Source organism: Bufo bufo, chromosome 9 (genome assembly GCF_905171765.1).
Source record: "Bufo bufo chromosome 9, aBufBuf1.1, whole genome shotgun sequence".
NCBI lineage: Eukaryota > Metazoa > Chordata > Amphibia > Anura > Bufonidae > Bufo > Bufo bufo.
Genome location: NC_053397.1, coordinates 34,676,572 through 34,700,256, shown reverse-complemented (window position 1 = coordinate 34,700,256; position 23,685 = coordinate 34,676,572). Strand labels below are relative to the sequence as shown.

Here is a 23,685-nt window from a genome sequence, read left to right as displayed (position 1 = left end):
AGGCTGGCGCCTCTTCATAACCCCGGCGGAACCAGTGCCAGCTTAGTGCTTTATTAAGACCGACATCTACAATGTATGTCTTCTTAAAAGTGCCCCATAGACAATAAGTTGTTGAGACAAAGTAAGATGGATCCATGTGGTTTAGGCTACATGCACACGACCGTATGTGTTTTGCGGGGTCCGCAAAAAAAAAAAAAAACGGATGACAGCCGTATGCCATTTTTTTTTTTTTTTTCCCTGATCCATTGTAACAATGCCTAAAACGGACAAGAATAGGACATGTTCTACACTGCTCAAAAAAATAAAGGGAACACTTAAACAACACAATGTAACTCCAAGTCAATCACACTTCTGTGAAATCAAACTGTCCACTTAGGAAGCAACACTGAGTGACAATGAATTTCACATGCTGTTGTGCAAATGGGATAGACAACAGGTGGAAATTATAGGCAATTAGCAAGACACCCCCAATAAAGGAGTGGTTCTGCAGGTGGTGACCACAGACCACTTCTCAGTTCCTATGCTTCCTGGCTGATGTTTTGGTCACTTTTAAATGCTGGCGGTGCTTTCACTCTAGTGGTAGCATGAGACGGAGTCTACAACCCACACAAGTGGCTCAGGTAGTGCAGCTTATCCAGGATGGTACATCAATGCGAGCTGTGGCAAAAAGGTTTGCTGTGTCTGTCAGCGTAGTGTCCAGAGCATGGAGGCGCTACCAGGAGACAGGCCAGTACATCAGGAGACGTGGAGGAGGCCGTAGGAGGGCAACAACCCAGCAGCAGGACCGCTACCTCCGCCTTTGTGCAAGGAGGAACAGGAGGAGCACTGCCAGAGCCCTGCAAAATGACCTCCAGCAGGCCACAAATGTGCATGTGTCTGCTCAAACGGTCAGAAACAGACTCCATGAGGGTATAGGGTGATATGAGGGCCTGACGTCCACAGGTGGGGGTTGTTCTTACAGCCCAACACCGTGCAGGACGTTTGGCATTTGCCAGAAAACACCAAGATTGGCAAATTCGCCACTGGCGCCCTGTGCTCTTCACAGATGAAAGCAGGTTCACACTGAGCACATGTGACAGAGTCTGGAGACGCTGTGGAGAACGTTCTGCTGCCTGCAACATCCTCCAGCATGACCGGTTTGGCATTGGGTCAGTAATGGTGTAGGGTGGCATTTCTTTGGAGGGCCGCACAGCCCTCCATGTGCTCGCCAGAGGTAGCCTGACTGCCATTAGGTACCGAGATGAGATCCTCAGACCCCTTGTGAGACCATATGCTGGTGCATTAGGAGGAACCCAGGGCCAACCGCAAGACAATGCTAGACCTCATGTGGCTGGAGTGTGTCAGCAGTTCCTGCAAGACGAAGGCATTAATGCTATGGACTGGCCCGCCCGTTCCCCAGACCTGAATCCAATTGAGCACATCTGGGACATCATGTCTCGCTCTATCCACCAACGTCATGTTGCACCACAGACTGTCCAGGAGTTGGCAGATGCTTTAGTCCAGGTCTGGGAGGAGATCCCTCAGGAGACCGTCCGCCACCTCATCAGGAGCATGCACAGGCGTTGTAGGGAGGTCATACAGGCACGTGGAGGCCACACACTACTGAGCCTCATTTTGACTTGTTTTAAGGACATTACATCAAAGTTGGATCAGCCTGTAGTGTGTTTTTTCACTTTAATTTTGAGGGTGACTCCAAATCCAGACCTCCATGAGAATTTGATTTCCATATATTTTTTTTTTGTGTGATTTTGTTGTCGGCACATTCAACTATGTAAAGAACAAAGTATTTCAGAAGAATATTTAATTCAGATCTAGGATGTGTTATTTTTGTGTTCCCTTTATTTTTTTGAGCAGTGTATTTATTTATTTTATTTATTTATTTTTGGGGCTACGGAACGGACATTCTGATGCGGACAGCACACTGTGTGTTGTCCGCATTTTTTGCAGACACATTAAAATGAATGGGTCCGCATCCTATCCGCAAAAAAAAAACGGAACGGACATGGAAGCAAACAACGTTCGTGTGCATGTAGCCTTATGCCCAAGTCTTAGTCAGTGGGGCAGCTAGAGGTTCAACACAGTGACGGTATAGTGGTAGGTATTAGGGTCCATTCACACATCCGCAAAACACGGACACCGGCAATGTGCGTTCCGCATTTTGCGGACTGCACATCGCCGGCACTTACAAGTAAAATGCCTATTGCGGACAAGAATAGAACCTGTTCTATTCTTTTTCGAGACCGGAATTGCGGCTCCATAGAAATGAATGGGTCTGCAATTCCGTTCTGCAAAATGCGGAATAGAATTGCGGACGTGTGAATAAAGCCTTAGGCCTCATGCACACGACCGTTGTTTGGGTCCGCATCTGGCGGCTCGGATGTGGACCCATTCACTTCAATGGGGCCGCAAAAGATGCGGACAGCACTCCGTGTGCTGTCCGCATCCCTTGCTCCGTTCCGCGGCCCCGCTAAAAAAATATAACATGTCCTATTCTTGTCTGTGCTTTGCGGACAAGAATAGGCTTTTATATTGCCGGCGCCCCCGTTCTGTTCTACAAATTGCGGAAGGCAACATTGGCGGCTTCCGTTTTTTGCGGATCCGCGGTTTGCGGACCGCAAAAAAAGGCACGGTCGTGTGCATGAGGCCTTACTCTGTAGACCGAATAAGTGATTACAGTGCAGTAATATCCAATGACGAGTTGATGGACGTGTCCTCCTATTGGAGTGGTTCACTTTTTCCATCCTTCCATCTGGTCCAGACCACCTTGTCGACTTCTTCCAGTCCTAACCTATGTCTTCAGAGTTTGCAGCAGAGACATCTTTGGCTGGTAACTTTTTTCCATCTTTCTCCCTAGAATGCACCCCCTGAACCCCCTTAGTTATGCATCCACTTCTATCTGTATAGAGCCACATAAATAGTGATTTCTTTAGACCCGGTGACATTGGCCACATCTTGTCTGGTTTGGGCGAGCCTCTGCCTCCTGGAGCCCTCAGTTTTCTGTGCTCAGCATTGTCTTCTACAAACTTGTTCTCATCACATTAGACTGGATTCAGATGAGTCACGTTAAACTCGTCAGTCTTGTGCAGATGGGCTGCACGTGGCCATTGACTTGAATGGGTAAGTCTTACACAAAACTCAGCTGCGACATTCTCTGCACAGACTGATAAAGTGTGAATTGGCCCCTAGACTATAATGGCCAGGGTTCAGTCCAGGGGCCGTCCGTTCTACACATGGCTCGTCTGAAGGAGCACCAGTGCCTCCAGAATTCTTTCTTCTTTAATATGCACTTGGACTATGCTATGATTTTCAGATAGCTCAGTAGGGGGTCTAAGCAGATGAGGTCCCATGTCCCACATTTGAATGGAGCGGTGGTCAAGCATACATGCCCATGCTCGACCACCGCTCCATTCATATGGAGGAACACAGGACTCTCGTTCCATTGGACTCCCACCAACCTATCTAGTGTACTGGGAATAACTGGTTGTACCTGGAATGCCCCTTTAAGTTGGCAGCACATGATTTACTAAATAAATATTTGCATTTATGAAGACTTGCATAAGGGGAGCCAGTAGATGTAGCTTGCGGCTGACTGCACAATGCATTTTGTAGTATCTGTTGGCCGTATGTGCTGGGAAAGCTTGTGACACATGTGTCAAACATATCCTTAGGCTCCCATTCACCTGACAAAGGTCAAGAGATTCCTTTTAACCTCTGTACAGTGTCTTTTTTTTTTTCTTCTTGCAGTCTGCCGTCATAATCCGTACAGAGGCGTCCAGTAAAAAAAAAAATCATATCACGCATTATACATTTTTTAACAGGAGCCTATGAGAACAGGGGGGAAATCCTCCGGAGTTTTGCAGCATCTCCTGTCTCCAGCAGACACTGCAAATTGCAATATGAAAGCGCCCTATATAGTAAAATTCCTTTAATTAGGCACCAGGTCTGGGCCCCCCCCCCCCCCCTCTCTCCTTGCAGCTACCCCCATTGCGACCAGTTACCCCATACCAGGCTGGGACTGGTTATCTAGATTCTGTCATACCAGGCAGATTCCTAGCGGGCCTGTGCTGCGTGTGACCATGCTGATGTTAAAGGCGTTATCCCCTGATTAAAGGGTTTCTACCACTTTGTTTTGACATAATTAGCTGTCAGACACGAGCGATCTGCTAGTGTCTGCTCTACCAAACAATGCTATTATAATACCTTTGTGTGCAGCCGTTTGCCTAAAAAACAAACTTTTATTGATATGCTAATGAGCCTCTAGGTGCTATGGGGGCGTCTTGTTTTTCAAGTTCGGCGTACAAGGTTCTGGTTATCTAAGAATTCTGTTATGGATTCCGCTACTACGGACAATAACTTGTGCTCCGTTGTAGAGAAATCCTTAACGGAATTCTTAGATAACCAGAACCTTGTACGCCGAACTTGAAAACACAAGTTCGCTCATCCCTACTGATTGCCACGATGTATATATGTGTGTGTAATATATATATTATATTCTGCAGTGGTGCTCCATCTGGGGTCTGTAAATAAAAGGGGCCTGGTCAGGTGTCTATAAATGGAGGGGGTCTAGTCTGGGGTCTGTTTTTATTTATATGGTCTGGTCTGGATCTGTATTTTTAGGGGCTCTGGTCTAGGAACAGGCGTCACATCCACTTATTATTTTACGCACTGATTATGCACTTAGGGGGTCATTTACTTATCTGAACTACTCCTAAATTAGGTGTATTTCGGGCGCAGATGGCGGCGCTAAGGTTAGTTGCGCTGCTACCTGCTACTTTTCCCACGCTCACGCCACATCTAAAATTGTTGGTGGGGAAAGGGATGGGCCGGAAGGCCGTCTCATTCACCATTTTCTATGCTGGTTTCAGGCTAGGACGCTGTCTTACATTTAGAACTAGTGCTGGATGTGCTGAAGTTATGGGGAGGCCGGCTCCTCTTCATAACTTCGGCAGATCCACCGGGTTAATTTAGACCGGCCTCTAAAACGCCGGCCTTAATAAATGTGCCCCTTACTGCATAGAACACAATAGCAGAACATGGAGACCATAGTAGTGAGTACAGCACCTAAGAGCTGACACTCTACAAAGGATATGAGGGTGGGGGGCCCACTCCTTTTTTGCACTGGGGCCACCAGTTTGTTAAACAGCCCTGAATGGACATAGAATAGTGGAATTCAGAAGGGTACAGAACTCTCTGGGTGAAAAAAACGAATTAAAATGGCAGCACAAAATACAGAATGTAACTTTAACTGTTTCGGAATCGCAGAAGTTTCCTCTATGGTTGAGTCGTCTGTTCTGGGCAGGGGCGTAGCTATAGGGGTGCAGAGGTAGCAGTCACACCTAAGGCCCATCTGCGACATAAGACACCAGTTTTAAATGGCTCAGTGCAGTTACAGATTTTTGCACTGGGGCCCAGCAGCTTAAAGGGCTTGTTCCATCTGGACATTTATGTCATCTTGACGGGATATGTCATGTAAGTCCCATAGGAGCGGGTTCCAACTCTCAGATGTGTTCCTCTATCAAGAACAGGGCCCTGCTGTTAATGGAGAGCACGTTGCGAATGCGCAATCCTTCCGCGTGGTTGGTGGTCCTTGTGCATCGTTGCATGCCTTACAGTTCATTCCTGGGGGGGAAAAAGGGGTTAATTCTATTTCTTGAAGCGTTCAAGTTTCTCTCTCTCCCATGCCATCGCAGTGTCAGATATACAGCGACCAAAGGTGGATCAGATGAGAGGGGCAGAGGTCCATGTGCTGAATGTAATGTGGCATCGCTGCATTCACATGTGCAGCGGGCACGGGGAATATGTCGGCCAGGGGGTTCCTTTAAGATGTTAAAAGTTTGTCGTGATGCCAGTTGCATTTCACATTTTTTGCAGACACATTGAAATGAATGGGTCCGCATCCTATCCTCAAAAAAAAAACGGAACGGAAGCAAACAACGTTCGTGTGCATGTAGCCTTATGCCCAAGTCTTATTCAGTGGGGCAGCTAGAGGTTCAACACAGTGACCTTATAGTGGTAGGTATTAGGGTCCATTCACACATCCGTGTGTGTTTTGTGGATCCGCAAAACACTGACACCGGCAATATGCGTTCCGCATTTTGCGGACCGCACATCGCCGGCACTTACAAGAAAATGCCTATTCTTGTTTGCAATTGCGGACAAAAATAGAACGTGTTCTATTCTTTTTCGAGATCGGAATTGCGGCCCCATAGAAATGAATGGGTCTGCAATTCCGTTCTGCAAAATACGGAATAGAATTGCGGACGTGTGAATGGAGCCTTAGGCCTCATGCACACGACCGTTGTTTGGGTCCACATCCGAGCCGCGGCTCGGATGCGGACCCATTCACTTCAATGGGGCCGCAAAAGATGCGGACAGCACTTCAATGAAGCCGCAAAAAAAATAACATGTCCTATTCTTGTCCGTGCTTTGCGGACAAGAATAGGCTTTTATATTGCCGGCGCCCGTTCTGTTCTGCAAATTGCGGAAGGCAACATGGGCGGCTTCTGTTTTTTGCGGATCCGCGGTTTGCGGACTGCAAAAAAAGGCACGGTCGTGTGCATGAGGCCTTACTCTGTAGACCGAATACGTGATTACAGTGCAGTAATATCCAATGACGAGTTGATGGACGTGTCCTCCTATTGGAGTGGTTCACTTTTCCCATCCTTCCATCTGGTCCAGACCACCTTGTCGACTTCTTCCAGTCCTAACCTATGTCTTCAGAGTTTGCAGCAGAGACATCTTTGGCTGGTAACTTTTTTCCATCTTTCTCCCTAGAATGCACCCCCTGAACCCCCTTAGTTATGCATCCACTTCTATCTGTATAGAGCCACATAAATAGTGATTTCTTTAGACCCGGTGACATTGGCCACATCTTGTCTGGTTTGGGCGAGCCTCTGCCTCCTGGAGCCCTCAGTTTTCTGTGCTCAGCATTGTCTTCTACAAACTTGTTCTCATCACATTAGACTGGATTCAGATGAGTCACCTTAAACTCGTCAGTCTTGTGCAGACGGGCTGCACGTGGCCATTGACTTGAATGGGTAAGTCTTGCACAAAACTCAGCTGCGACATTCTCTGCACAGACTGATAAAGTGTGAATTGGCCCCTAGACTATAATGTCCAGGGGCCGTCCGTTCTACACATGGCTCGTCTGAAGGAGCACCAGTGCCTCCAGAATTCTTTCTTCTTTAATATGCACTTGGACTATGCTATGATTTTCAGATGGCTCAGTAGGGGGTCTAAGCAGATGAGGTCCCATGTCCCACATTTGAATGGAGCGGTGGTCAAGCATACATGCCCATGCTCGACCACCGCTCCATTCATATGGAGGAGCACAGGACTCTCGTTCCATTGGACTCCCACCAACCTATCTAGTGTACTGGGAATAACTGGTTGTACCTGGAATGCCCCTTTAAGTTGGCGGCACATGATTTACTAAATAAATATTTGCATTTATGAAGACTTGCATAAGGGGAGCCAGTAGATGTAGCTTGCGGCTGATTGCACAAGCATTTTGTAGTATCTGTTGGCCGTATGTGCTGGGAAAGCTTGTGACACATGTGTCAAACATATCCTTAGGCTCCCATTCACCTGACAAAGGTCTAGAGATTCCTTTTAACCTCTGTACAGTGTCTTTTTTTTCTTCTTGCAGTCTGTGGTCATAATCCGTACAGAGGCGTCTAGTAAAAAAAAAAAATCATATCACGCATTATAAATTTTTTAACATAGGAGCCTATGGGAACAGGGGGGAAATCCTCCACAGTTTTGCAGCATCTCCTGTCTCCAGCAGACACTACAAATTGCAATATGAAAGCGCCACCAGGTCTGGGCCCCCCCCCCCCCCCCCCCCCCTCTCTCCTTGCAGCTACCCCCATTGCGACCAGTTACCCCATACCAGGCCGGGACTGGTTATCTAGATTCTGTCATACCAGGCAGATTCCTAGCGGGCCACGTGGCCTGTGCTGCGTGTGACCATGCTGATGTTAAATGAGTTATCCCCTGATTAATATAAAATATGAACAAGAGACATCATATACAGTTGTTTAAAATTATTCAACCCCCAATGCTGTAAAGGGTTTTAGGGAATTTAGTGTACATTTGTAATTGTGTTCAGAATGAAATCTTACAAGGACTTTTTAAAGAACCAAATGCAACTAAAATGACATCAATTGTTTTTGTAATACAGTATTAAATGTTTTTTTTGTGATTTCTTCATTGACACAATTATTCAACCCCTTAAAGACTACCACTCTGAAGAACAGAGGTTCATTCAAGTGTTTTCGATCAGGTATTGAAAACACCTGTGGATGTCAAGGAGCAGCAATCAAGCATAATAAGTACCAATTAGGCAGATTTAAAAGGACTGTGATACTCAGCTCCTTCTAGACATTTACTGGTGTTTTTACAAACATGGTGAAGTCAAGAGAATGGTCCAGGAAGACAAGAGAAGAGGTGATTTCTCTTCACAGGAAGGGCAATGGCTATAAGAAGATTGCAAAGATGTTAAAGAGGACCTTTCACTTGTAAAAACTATGTGAACTAAGTATGCTGACATATAGAGCGGCGCCCGGGGATCTCACTGCACTTACTATTATCCCCGGGCGCCGCTCCGTTCTCCCGTTATAGGCTCCGGTACCTTTGCTCTGTAAGTTATAGTAGGCGGTGTCTTCCCTTGTCCTGTGGGCGTCTCCTTCTCCTAGGCTGTAGCGCTGGCCAATCGCAGCGCACAGCTCACAGCTTGGGAGGTTTTTTTTTCTCCCAGGCTGTGAGCTGTGCGCTGCGATTGGCCAGCGCTAGAGCCTAGGAGAAGGAGACGCCCACAGGACAAGGGAAGACACCGCCTACTATAACTTACAGAGCAAAGGTACCGGAGCCTATAACGGGAGAACGGAGTGGCGCCCGGGGATTTTTTTAGTCTTGTCGCCATTTGCGACTGTACCGCCGCGATCCTGCGCAGCCTACGTTCTTTTCACTAGCACACCGCACAGTGGAGAAGGAAGGAGTCCCTCCCTCTCCACTGTGATGCTGCCGCCACTACCACCAATGGGGAGATAGCAGGGGAGAAGGAGGGGAGGAGCTGTCGCCACTGCGCCACCAATGAAAGAATGTAAAACATAAGTGTCGGCAGCGGTATCACAGACCCGGCACCCGGCCTCAATAACAGGGCAGGCGATCCGCGGCCATTAACCCCTCAGGTGCCCCAGATCGCATGCCCTGTTATTGAGGCCGGGTGCCCGGTCTGTGATACCGCTGCAGACAATTGTATGAAGGAGTCAAAGAGGACCTTTCATGGGTCCAAAGAATATGAACTTATCAGCAGGCTGCATAGAGCGGCGCCCAGGGATCTAAGTGCACTTACTAATATTCCTGGGCGCCGCTCCGTTCGTCCGCTGTGGCCCCCGGTATTTTCAGCATTCAGAGGAAGGAGGAGGAGACGCCAGTGTCTCTCCGTCTCCATAACAGCAGCGCTGTCCAATCACAGCGCAGAACTCAGAGCCAGGGAGGGTTTTTTTTTTTCTCCCTGGCTCTGAGTTCTGTGCTGTGATTGGACAGCGCTGCTGTTATGGAGACGGAGAGACACTGGCGTCTCCTCCTCCTTCCTCTGAATGCTGAAAACACCGGGGGCCACAGCGGACGAACGGAGCGGCGCCCAGGAATAATAGTAAGTGCACTTAGATCCCTGGGCGCCGCTCTATGCAGCCTGCTGATAAGTTCATATTCTTTGGACCCATGAAAGGTCCTCTTTAAACATTCATTGGTGGTGCAGTGCGCCCCCCCAAAGCCTCTTCCCCCCCCCCCCCATTTTTCACTGGCCACAAGTCGTCCCCGTCTCCCCCCCCATTGTTATATGGTTGCCACAGTGTCCCCATCCCCTTCATTGGTGGCAGTGGCAGATTACACTGCTGGGGCTCAGATCGTTACCATGGCAGCCAGGACACTATTAAAGCCCTGGCTGCCATGTTCAGCTCCCTGCTGCTGTGTGCACAGAGCACAGGGCAGCAGGGAGACATGTGAGATCCTATTCACCCTGATAGAGATCTATCAGGGTGAATAGCACAAGGGATGAAAAGATCCAGGTTCTAGTCCCTAAGGGAAGAAATGGTTGTTAAATAAAGTTAAAAAAAACAAACAAAAAAAAGTTTAAATGGCCCCCTTCCCAGTTTTACATATAAAATTTACAAACAATAAAGAACATATTACATATCGCCACGTCCCAAAAAGTGTGAGCTATTAAAATATTAAAAAATATTTCCGTTCGGTGAAGGCCGTAACAAAAAAAAAAAACTCTAAACCACGCAATTCGCCATTTTTAGTCACCTTGTTCCCCAGAAAATGTCCCTGGATGTGAGAGGCATGTGGTGCTGTTTTCTCCTATATGTAGTGCACCTGCGTCTCATCTTCTCAAAGTCCTTTTTTTTTTTAATTATATGCATTTTAAATTTGGCGACTAAAAAATGTAATTTGGCTCCTAAATTTTTTAGTTTAGGAGCCAATGGCTCCTGGTCATTTTTTTTTTTTTTGTCTGGAGCACTGTACCTGGTCGTGGCAGAAAGAAGATGCTGACTTTGACTGCTGTGCGCTACCTGAAGCGCAAAGTGGAGAAAAGTCCCCGTGTGACTGCTGAGGAACTGAAAAAAGATTTGTCAGATGTGGGTACTGAAGTTTCAGCTCAGACAATAAGGCGCACACTGCGTAATGAAGGCCTCCATGCCAGAACTCCCAGGCGCACCCCCTTGCTGTCTCCAAAGAATAAGAAGAGTCGACTGCAGTATGCCAAAAGTCATGTGGACAAACCACAAAAGTTTTGGGATAGTGTTCTGTGGACTGATGAAACAAAATTAGAACGGTTTGGGCCCATGGATCAACGCTATGTTTGGAGGAGGAAGAACAAGGCCTATGAAGAAAAGAACACCTTGCCTACTGTGAAGCATGGTGGGGGGTCAATCATGCTTTGGGGCTGTTTTGCTTCTACAGGTACAGGGAAGCTTCAGCGTGTGCAAGGTACCATGAATTCTCTTCAGTACCAGGAGATATTGGATGAAAATGTGATGCAGTCCGTCACAAACCTGAGGCTTGGGAGACGTTGGACCTTTCAACAGGACAATCATCCCAAGCATACCTCCAAGTCCACTAGAGCATGGTTGCAGATTAAAGGCTGGAACATTTTGAAGTGGCCATCGCAGTCACCAGACTTAAATCCGATTGAGAACCTCTGGTGGGACTTAAAGAAAGCAGTTGCAGCGCGCAAGCCTAAGAATGTGACTGAACTGGAGGCATTTGCCCATGAAGAATGGGAGAAGATACCCGTAGATCGCTGCAAGACACTTGTATCAAGCTATGCTTCACGTTTAAAGGCTGTTATAACTGGAAAAGGATGTTGTACTAAGTACTAAGATTGAATGTCACTTGGGGGTTGAATAAAACTGATAATGATGTGAGCACAGAAAAGACATTTGTGGTTATTTCATTATAAATGTTATGTTATATTTGTCAACAAGATGACTGAAATGATCAAAATCAATGTCAAACTGGCCAAAACACTCAATTTCAGTGGGGGTTGAATAATTTTGAACACAACTGTAGTACATGAGAACCTCCTTCTAACAAAGCCAGAACCAGCCCTGTACATGGATCCAGAGAGCTGCCCTTCCATTGCTCCAATTGCTCCGCTAGATTTATTTGAAGCTGGCAGCGTGTCCTCTCTGCTGCTGGCAGAAGAAGGATGGAATTGAGCATGTGCATCCATCTCAGCGAGGAGGACAGAGAAATTAGAAAAAGAGCAAACAGCAGGTGGCGCTATGCAGAGAGATTTCATTGAATAATGCACTGGCTGCATTACACTTTTAATTACACAACCATAATAAATTTAAGTTCAGTTCAACTCACTAATTCACAGTCACTTTTACTAGAAAAAGGTCTTAAATTTGCACCCACGGAAAAATTGGACAAATTTTCGGTGTGTGTATATATAGGGATCCAAAAATTTATCAGAAATCTCTGTTTAAAAAAACATTTTCTCAAAAACCCTATAATGAGGACTGATCCCAAGGATCAATTGGGAAAAGTTACACTTAAAAATAGGTCAACACTATTCCCCAGGAATGAAATTAGTGCGGAAGTGTCCACTTTTCAAAAAAATGTTGAAGTGGATATCCGGAAATTAAAATCTAAGAGTCTGGGACAGGGAAACCTAACCAGACAGGAGTATCACTCCATAAAACAATTACAGAAGAATGAAATGATCTCTATACGCCCCGCAGATAAAGGGGGCGGGGTACTAGTCTTGAATACAGCTGATTACAATGTGGAATGTCTACGACAACTTACGGATGTGGACACATACGAGATGTTAAATAGTGACCCATTGGAACTTTTTGATCAAGAACTCAAGATACTGTGTACGAGAGGACTGGATTTGTCTATCATTTCTAATCAGGAACATGACTTCATTTTGGGGACACAGAGGAGATTACCCATCTTCTACTGTCTCCCCAAAATTCACAAATGTATGATTAAACCACCCGGTAGACCAATAGTCTCGGGTATAGGTTCAATATCCTCAAACTTGTTGAAATATATTGATGTACAGATACAACCAATAGTGAAGAAGATCAATTCCTATATTAAAGACACAACCCATATTATACAAATACTAGAGGAATTCGAGTTTGAATCAGAGTGGATTATGGGGACACTCGATGTGCAATCTTTATATACGATAATTGATCATCAACAGGGCATGCCAGCTGTGCGAGAACAATTAAAGAGAGATGGAACATTAAAAGAGGCACACATCAATTTTATTATAGAGGGGATTGGCTATATCCTAGCCCACAATTATTTTTACTTTGAGGGCAATTTTTATTTACAGAAATGTGGAACCGCCATGGGGACCAGATTCGCCCCAAGTTATGCAAATTTATTTTTGGCAGAATGGGAGGAAAATGTTATTAGACCCAAACTGGGGGCGGATCTGGCCCTATGGCGGAGATTCATAGACTATGTCATCTTTGTCTGGAAAGGAGGTAGAGAGGGATTGGAATCATTTCTGAAGGATATAAACCAGAATCCATTGAATCTAAAGTTCACCTCTAACATTATGGAGGAAATTGAATTCCTAGATCTAAAAAATTAGAAAACAAGGTAGGAGGTATATGTGTAACACATTTACTAAACCCACATCCAAAAACAGTTTTATACAGTTCTCCAGCTGTCATTTGCCAAGCTGGCTGATTAATATTCCTCTCGGCCAGTGTGGCAGAATTAGAAGAAACTGTACACAAGAGGAAGATTTCGAGATAGAAGCTATGAAAATGAAAAACCAATTCCTGGAAAAACAATAACCAGAGAAAATCTTGGACGAAGCGTTAGTGAAAACCAGAAATACAGATAGACAGACAAATTTGGTTTCAGGATAAAAAATTGGTAGACAAAGGGGAACAAGAGAATGGTATAATACCAGAATCATTCTCCCATTTAATAACAACCATAGAAGAGTGCAAAAAATTATAAAAACCCATTGGCATCATATTTTGAATGATAGGGTGATAGGCCATTTGATGCCAATTAGACCATCTTTAACGTTTACAAAAGCCCCCAACTTGGGTCTCAAAATAGCTCCATCGATTAAGAGACCGATAAAGAAAGACAACTCAATCATGGGCACTTGGATGAAACTGGAAGGTTTTTTCAAGTGTGGTAAATGCATGGCATGCAAGATCAACCTGACACCAAGGAAAATGACGACAATTTCCTCTACTCAAAACACATATAAATGGGAGATTAAGGAATGCCTCACTTGCAACACTGTCAGAGTCCTCTACCTGATGCAGTGTCCATGTAAAAGACAGTATATAGGACGAACTAAACGACCTTTAAAAACCAGATTGGCGGAACATATATCAAACATACGAAATGGATCCGATAAACATTGTTTATCAAAACATTACAGAGATGTCCACAATAAGGATCCGTCCAATCTGGTTTTCATGGCACTGGAGAAGGTGGATGCACATTGGCGTGGAGGTAATATATTAAGCAGATGTCCAAGATAGAATCAAGGCGTATTTATGAGTTCGGATCAATGCTACCAGCAGGTTTAAATGCTGAATTAGAGATATTTGGGTTTTTGTAGGCTGGGTGCCCCAGAGCCGACTCTCACGCCGCAGTTTGGCCGTCTATCGGCACTGCGTCGGTGACTCTGACTGGGGCCCCCAGCCCCATACAACCTAATTAACATCCCATCCAAGTACACATTCATCATGTATCAGCTCTGTTTGAAGACCATGGATGTTGGCCCAATTCATATTGGTCATAATATGATATGAAAATCTAGTCATGATATACACGGAAATTGTCCCATGGTTTTCAATATGTATAAATATAGGATTTATTTATTAGTCTCAATTTTATAGTTCTTATCATATATTTAATGAATTTTATTGTATTTTAACTTATTAAAATGCTAATTTAGTACGCCAATATGGTGGAAATAGACAATGTTAAGGAATAGCTATATAGATATAATGGATGATGCATGCACTTATATGATGTACAATCATAAATTGATATATCTTTACAAAGCAACCATGCACAATAAATCTGTCTATACCATAAGTCCACAAAAGCAAAATAAATATATAGTCCAAAAAACGCATATATACCAAAAAACCGCATGGAAAACACATGCATAAAATTACATGCAGAATTCCCATTTCAAAAAGGAAATCCAGTTCTCCACAGTTTGGGTGCTTTGTTTGGAAATAAAAGGCGGAGGGAGACAGGTGTTACGATACCACTGATGAAGGGAAAGTTATTCCCGAAACGCGTCTGGTTTTGATCGGACACCTGTACAGAGTACTTCCGCAATCCTAAGCGTGGCCACGCTATGAAAACTGAAATCTCAAGATAGAAGAAAGACCACCGGAACAATTGTACACGGACCAAAAAGGTACCTTCCTCTGCGTTGTACCGGAAGATAAAAAGGCACGGACGATACAGACAAGTAAGTCCCGTCCTAACTCCCACGAGAATTCGGGGAAACAGATTCGAGGAGCAAGGAGCGTGACGCCGGTATTATCCCGCGCCGCCCGACCCTCTCCTGAACTATCTTAAACCCCGAGGAAGGTAAGAGTAACTTTGCCTACAAATACAGTTACTATCTATGAGTGCCTAAGAACTGTCAAAGATCACTGGCAATACGTCTATGCCTGAGACTTCTATTCTGAAACAATCAAAGAAAGACTAAAAGAACCGGAATATTGAGCCACATTTCAGATATTGACTTGCACTTATATTAGGACGCACCCATATGCGATTGTTACCTACAGTATCAAGATACCTAGTACCATATAGCACCAAAAAACAACTATATCATAAATATCTCGCATGGAGTTATTCGTATTATCACCTATACAGCTCAAAGAGCAACCACACAGAGAGTAATTCTAATTAATTATTCTTTATTGGATATCCAAGACATTAGATGGTATATCAATTAAAACATATACATATACAGAAACAGCACATACTGAGAGCACAACGATGTTACAATAATGTATAAAAAAGTGTAAAAACAGAGTAAGCTCCAAACCAATAAGGGACTAGTATCCCCCCATACACGATAAAGCAGTATCAACTTGGTGGGGCGCATATAGCAATGTTGGCATCCAGAGCATACATACACAAACACTCCAAAATATAAAGGAGTGCAAGCCTGGGTGCCGCCCACACCAAGCAGAGACTGCAAGGGAAAAGGGGGGAAAGAAAAACACATTAAAGTGCAAGTGCAATGAATACCTACTGACCCTGGTCTGAAACAGCCGCCCGACGATCGTTTCGCAAAATGCTTCCTCTTGGGGCCTACTGAACTACTCCATACTGGTCTCCTATATACTCCTGACATCTACATTCAACCAATCAACACACACCTACCCAGCTTTCCATAATTGGGCAAATCAGCTACTCCTGGCAGCGGAAAAAATGCCCAACCAATAGTCAGTCGTGTTCAGTCTCGTCATCAGTCACCTGATCTCAAAATGTATTGGAGCCGCCCACCTATTTCTCCGGACCGTATTGCAGCACCATTCAATCCTGAGCATCAGCCACCACTGTCTCTACTATACCTCCGTCTCGCTCCCCAAGACCATATACTATATATTAGATCACAGGTAAATGCTCGGATAAACACCTACCGTCACGCGATCCGCATCATGACTCGGTCACACAGGCCAGCGGCGCCAGAAAGTGACGTCACCCCCTGTGCTCACGCCGTACTCCCACGGCATCCTCGTTTCCTAGTAACAGAGTCACGAGGCGGGTCACATGATCGGACCAGCGGCATCTAGAATCTTCAATGTTACTCTTACAAAGCGTCTGCGGAGAAGACCAGGGTCCATGTCTTCCAGCATATTATCATCACTCTCTGCTATATATATACACTGCTCAAAAAAATAAAGGGAACACTTAAACAACACAATGTAACTCCAGGTCAATCACACTTCTGTGAAATCAAACTGTCCACTTAGGAAGCAACACTGAGTGACAATCAATTTCACATGCTGTTGTGCAAATGGGATAGACAACAGGTGGAAATTATAGGCAATTAGCAAGACACCCCCAATAAAGGAGTGGTTCTGCAGGTGGTAACCACAGACCACTTCTCAGTTCCTATGCTTCCTGGCTGATGTTTTGGTCACTTTTGAATGGTGACGGTGCTTTCACTCTAGTGGTAGCATGAGACGGAGTCTACAACCCACACAAGTGGCTCAGGTAGTGCAGCTTATCCAGGATGGCACATCAATGCGAGCTGTGGCAAGAAGGTTTGCTGTGTCTGTCAGCGTAGTGTCCAGAGCATGGAGGCGCTACCAGGAGGAAGGCCAGTACATTAGGAGACGTGGAGGAGGCCGTAGGAGGGCAACAACCCAGCAGCAGAACCGCTACCTCCGCCTTTGGTCAAGGAGGAACAGGAGGAGCACTGCCAGAGCCCTGCAAAATGACCTCCAGCAGGCCACAAATGTGCATGTGTCTGCTCAAACGGTCAGAAACAGACTCCATGAGGGTGATATGAGGGCCCGACGTCCACAGGTGGGGGTTTTGCTTACAGCCCAACACCGTGCAGGATGTTTGGCATTTGCCAAAGAACACCAAGATTGGCAAATTCGCCACTGGCGCCCTGTGCTCTTCACAGATGAAAGCAGGTTCACACTGAGCACATGTGACAGACATGACAGAGTCTGGAGACGCCGTGGAGAACATTCTGCTGCCTGCAACAATTCCAGCATGACCGGTTTGGCATTGGGTCAGTAATGGTGTGGGGTGGCATTTCTTTGGAGGGTCGCACAGCCCTCCATGTGCTTGCCAGAGGTAGCCTGACTGCCATTAGGTACCGAGATGAGATCCTCAGACCCCTTGTGAGACCATATGCTGGTGCGGTTGGCCCTGGGTTCCTCCTAATGCAAGACAATGCTAGACCTCATGTGGCTGGAGTGTGTCAGCAGTTCCAGCAAAACGAAGGCATTGATGCTATGGACTGGCCCGCCCGTTCCCCAGACCTGAATCCAATTGAGCACATCTGGGACATTATGTCTCGCTCTATCCACCAGCGTCACGTTGCTCCACAGACTGTCCAGGAGTTGGCAGATGCTTTAGTCCAGGTCTGGGAGGAGATCCCTCAGGAGACCGTCGCCACCTCATCAGGAGCATGCACAGGCGTTGCAATAATAAATGACACGCAAAGAAAAAAGAAATATACATATAGAAGATTGGGTATTCTCCATGCTGCATGAGGTTGGAGCATGTATCTCTCTAAGTGGTGAAAGTGGCCAGTGCACATATAATTTAATATATACCTAATATTGTAAATATAGAATTACATTGATTATCTATAAAACAATTACTACCATATCCCACATAGTATAACAATCATAGTACAATGCTTAAAGTGCTATAGTGTTAATTACATAAAATAAATAAATAAGAGCGCCGCCAAAAAGGCAGTGCATATATAATTTCCTAAAAAAATCAATTATTCAACATAGGGGTATTGCGACACCCTGACCATTAGGTTACTACATAGGATCCAATTGATCACCTATCGACCTATATCCCAAATAACTACTAGAGGTCCAGATGTGTTCCGATACCATCAATTATAAAAGTGCCAGTGCATGTGATAAAAGAAAATTAAATGTAAAGGAAGAGAAAGAAGTGTTAGAAAAGTGCCAGTGCTCCATAAGAGAGAATTATATTGATGGTATCCAAACCCAGCTCGCCTTTTCATATTAAATCAATATAATCATATACAGCCCAACCAACATATGCCCCATTCCAAAAACAACCTTGATCATTACTCTGACTCTATATATGAGCACAGGAGCACTATGTATCTCTTCAAGGGTTTCCATGAATAGGAGAGTCCAAACCACCTTAATCTTCTCCACATCTTTTTTCTCTCTTTTCTCTTTTTCTCTCTTTTTTCTCCTTTTCTTTTTTCTCTCACACTTTTTTTCTCTTTTTTTCCGATGCCCTACATGTTTGATACTGCAAATATATCTCAGATCACTCCATAGACCAGGAAGCTCCATATTCCAAGATGCATGTTATCCAGACCTTCAGACTATACTAGAACAAGCCGGAATCAAAAACAGGAGTACACAAAAGATCAGTAACCATATTAAGACACATAACAAGAAAAAGAGCCACCGTGTGGCTGCATAGATACAAGCAGCCCATCACTGGTATCAAAGAGATGAAAGGAACATAAACACTGCTAAAAGAAAAATACATCACTACATAACTAACAATGATTAAAAATGAACCCGTCTTACCTGGTGGTTCTGTGATGATCCAGACTTCGAAGTACAAAAGAGGGAAAATAATCTAGAGAAATGGAGCATAGCTATTATAGTCATTCAATCCCACAGGGGCCATAGTTTTCAGAGTATATATCCAGCGTGTCTCTCGCTGGGCCAATAGTTTCTTCCAATTCCCACCTCTTTGGGAGATCATTACATGATCAATCTCTCGGACGCGTAGGGCTGATCCATCACAGGCATGTTCTGCTTTGAAATGCCTTGGTATGGTTGTTAGCAATTGTACATCAGTTATCTCCTGTGCAGCTTCAATCGCTAGCACATGCCACATGCTCACGGATCCGTTTTTTAAACTGACGTGAGGTCATCCCCACATAAATTTTTTCACAGGGACATATGACCCAGTAGAATACCCCCACTGTTGTACAATCAATGGGGTGAGTGATTTTATACTCTTTTTTTTATGGGACATGTCCCAAAAAATGTCACTTCTGTCCATATTTGTACATGCGACACATTTACCACAGGATTTGTTTCCCCATCGTGGGCCTTTTGAACCAAAAGGATTTGGGGGGCGTACTACATAGTGACTCTTCACTAGGTGATCCCTCAAGTTTTTTCCTCTTCTGAAGGTAATGCTCGGATGTTCTTTTAGTTTATCCTTCAGACAAGGGTCAAGTTTTAAAATCTCCCAGTGTCTAGTGAGTATCTTGGTAATCTCTTTGTTCCTATTATTAAATGTTGTTATAAATCTAACCTCCTCCATATTCCCCCCTGGTCTCTTACCTTGCAACAGACTTGAACGTTTCGATAAACTAGCTCGTCTATATGCCCTTTCAATTGATCTTTCAGTGTAGTTACGCGCCTGAAATCTATGACGTAGGTCTGTTGCTTGGTTTTCTGAGGAACATATCCGTCTGGCCCTCAGAAACCGTCCCACGGGGATATTTTCAATCAGTCTTTTTGGATGTGCTGAATCGGCCGATAATATGCTGTTAACGGAGGTAGGTTTTCTATACAGGTCTGTCACTATTTTACCATTCTCACCCACACGGATTTTTATGTCCAGAAATTCCACCTCCGTTTGACTCGTGGTAGAAGTCAGTCGGATGTTTAAGTCATTTCTGTTCAGTTGGTTCATGAATGTGTCGAACTCCTCATTGGTACCCTGCCATATAATCAGCAGATCGTCAATATATCTGCCCCAATATTGCACCTTCTGTGCCAGTGATGTTACTTCAGTCTGGAAGATTTCCCTTTCCCACAGCCCCAGGAACAAATTAGCGTAAGAGGGCGCACAAGACGCCCCCATCGCTGTCCCCTGGAGCTGTAGGAAATGGAGACCTCCAAACATGAAAAAGTTGTGTGTTAACACAAATTCCAATAGAGCCATAATAAACTCACGTTTTTTTGCAGGCATATTCGAAGTCTGTAGATAAAAATTGGTTGCCCTCAGACCGTCTTCATGTTTTATAGAAGTATATAGCGACTCCACGTCACAGGTGGCTAGGAGCATGTCTGAGTCCAGGTGCAGGTCTTCAACCTTTCGGAGCACGTCAGTGGTATCCTTCAAATATAAAGACAACTCTTCAACATAAGGATGCAAGTGATGTTCAATATATTTACATATTACGTCATTTATACTGTTGATCCCAGAGACAATTGGTCTCCCAGGCGGTTGTTGCAAATTTTTATGTACCTTCGGTAGAAAATACATTGTTGGAGTTACCGGATGTTCTGTCAGCAAGAAGGACATCTGTTGTCTTGTAATGACACCCTCATCTACTCCTTTTTCCAGGATGACGTTCAACTCACCCCTGAATTTGAGGGTTGGGTTGAATGTCAGCCTCTTGTAACATCTGTGATCATTCAGTTGACGCCAAGCTTCTTTTTCATATGCAATGCGAGGCCAGATCACTATGTTGCCTCCCTTGTCCACTCCTTTTATAATTACATCATTCCATGCTTTTAATTCTCTTAATGCTCTCTTTTCACCACTAGTGCAATTATCATGTTCCCCATCTGCAGAGATTTTTTCTAAATCTCTGCAGACCAGTTGGACAAACAATTCAATATTGGGGAACAAGGAAATCGGAGGGAATTTTCCGGATTTTGGTTTTAAACGTTTTGGAAACTCACCCATTTGATTATCGATCTCCTGCTCATCAAGTAACTCCACAAGTGTGGATAAGGCCTCCTGTTCCACTAGTGATGGAAAGTTTGGATCCTCCCTCTGTTTAAACAATTTCTTTAAAACCAATTTGCGTGCGAATAGTTGCACGTCTTTCACTGTAGAAAAAAGATCCAGGTTACTAGATGGTGAAAAAGACAATCCTTTTTTCAGGATGTCAGTCTGATCTTGTGTCAACACATGTGTAGATAGATTAATTACCTGCTGGGTGTTTGTGTATGTATGCTCTGGATGCCAATATTGCTATATGCGCCCCACCAAGTTGATACTGCTTTATCGTGTATGGGGGGATACTAGTCCCTTATTGGTTTGGAGCTTACTCTGTTTTTACACTTTTTTATACATTATTGTAACATCGTTGTGCTCTCAGTATGTGCTGTTTCTGTATATGTATATGTTTTAATTGATATACCATCTAATGTCTTGGATATCCAATAAAGAATAATTAATTAGAATTACTAGTACCATATAGCCAGCAGACTACAGTGTGAATTTATCAATATCCTGGTAGTCTCTATTAAATGTGTGGACTTTATGCGAAAAAGTGCTGTTGGTAAGATTGAATATTGCATTTTCCATTACACTTTGATTTTACAGGATTTTTAGAGTGTTTTATATAATTTTATTATGTTACACGTGTGAACTATACAACTGTTTGATTTAATTAAATTTTATAGTCTAGACCAGTGATCGCCAAAAAAGGCTCTCCAGCTGTTGCAAAACTACAACTCCCACCATGCCCTGCTGTAGGCTGAAAGCTGTAGGCAGTCTTTGCATGCTGGGAGTTGTAGTTCTGCAACAGCTGGAGAGCCGCAGTTTGCCTATCACTGGTCTAGACCAAATGAAGTGTGCTCACCCATTATTTTGGTAATTTTTTGTATATATTCACCCAGAGGGTGGGTGTCCCTCTTAATTGGGTTAGCAGCACCTGCTCCAATAATCCGTTTGGAGTGAGCCACCATTTTGAAATTTATTTTTAATTACATGCCATTACAAAAAATATTCAGATCCAGATGCTGGTTTGAAAACTGTAGAATATTTTTTCATGGGACAACCCCTTTAAGGAGGTGTACAGACATTAGCACTCTCTGCCGTCCCTAGAGTGCTGGTGCCGCCCCCTTGTTATCTGTCCTCTGCTGAAGTCTGCAGTCCAGCAGCTGGATCCCGGAGTGAACTGGTGGGTAAACCATCCGGACGCAGTGCGTGACTCGCCAGGTAGGCAGCAGCAATATACCTGTGTAATGACCAGAGCAGCCAGGGTGTAGCAGCCGTCTGCAGGCTACTGAGTTAGGTGCAATACTCTGCAGATGCTAATTGTTGTGTTCCGGGGAGGAAGGTGTGCAGGCATCCCTTCACTACTCAGGATTCCTCATTGTATCCTTCCAGTAACACCAGAGGAGGTAGGAGAGGGGGGGCCTATTCATTTGCTGGTAGCTAAAGGGTTCAGCTACACGTGTTGCACTAGATGTCATGTAATGTTCGTCACGGTGTTGCAGCGCGACACATAACATGTTGCAACATGCGACTTGACAGTGTCTTCACAGCAAAATCCAGATTTCCAAAATAGTCGCGCTACAGCAAGTTGAAGGAAAGCTGCACATATCTTTGTGTCGCAGAACCCTAACAAGAAGGTCCTGCGACGTTTCATTCAATGTATTTCAATGCGACATTCTGCGAGTGCAACGCAACAGTGGCAAAAAATCCATCCAAGTCGATTTTTTGCAACTGTCGCTTCGCAGTCTCACCATCGAAATACATTATATGAAATGTCGCCGTGTAGCTCTACCCTTTTGTGTCATGCGACACGTTACCTACGAGACGCAGGCCAGCGCTTCTGTAATCCACATAGTGACGGCGCTTCACTTATCTATGTAAAGTAGGACTGCGCATTATGCTACACCTTGGGGCACATTTACTGTAGGGTCTGCGCCTGTTTTTGGTGTAAAAACTTTGTTTTAGGCTACTTTCACACTTACGTTGTTGTTTTCCGGTATTAAGATCCGGCAGAGGATCACAATACCGGAAAAAAAAAACATTTCCGTTTAGTCCTCATACATTCTGAATGGAAAGAGATCCGTTCAGGATGTCTTCCGTTCCGTCAGCATTCCGTTTTGTGACCGGACACAATACTGCTGCAAACTGCAGTTTTGTGTCCGGTCATAAAAACGGGGAAAAAGCAGATCAGTCACTGAAACAATAGAAGTCAATGGTGACGGATTGTGTTTTATGCGAATCGACTTCGGAGGTATCCAGGCCAGGTTTTGGCTGGCCAATATAAGCCAGGAAGCCCAGGAGAGCTGGGCTTTCCAAAGTCGCCATTTGAGCTGATCGCTAGGTATGAACGAACTTGTTTTTCTAGTTCGGAGTACAAGGTTCTGGTTATCTAAGAATTCTGTTCTGGATTCCGCTACTACGGACAATAACTTGTGCTCCGTTGTAGAGAAATCCTTAATGGAATTCTTAGATAACCAGAACCTTGTACGCCGAACTTGAAAACACAAGTTCGCTCATCCCTACTGATTGCCACGATGTAGATATGTGTGTGTGTAATATATATATTATATTCTGCAGTGGTGCTCCATCTGGGGTCTGTAAATAAAATGGGCCTGGTCAGGTGTCTATAAATGGAGGGGGTCTAGTCTGGGGTCTGTTTTATTTAAAGGGTCTGGTCTGGATCTGTATTTT

The 23,685-nt window shown here is 44.5% G+C and overlaps 1 protein-coding gene across 5 annotated transcripts in view; it reads left to right on the top strand.

Annotated features, from left to right (window-relative positions):
• ABHD6 (abhydrolase domain containing 6, acylglycerol lipase) overlaps positions 1–23,685 on the top strand; it is a 79,607-nt gene that overhangs the window by 34,907 nt on the left and 21,015 nt on the right. The window contains exon 1 of one of the 5 annotated variants that reach the window (XM_040406842.1): positions 22,136–22,215. The exons of 3 other annotated variants lie outside the window; for them this stretch is intronic. The gene's annotated coding sequence lies outside the window, so the exon portion shown is untranslated. Of the gene's footprint in view, positions 1–22,135; positions 22,216–22,378; positions 22,401–23,685 lie in introns of those variants that run through there. One more of the 5 variants, XM_040406847.1, reaches the window with a different exon arrangement.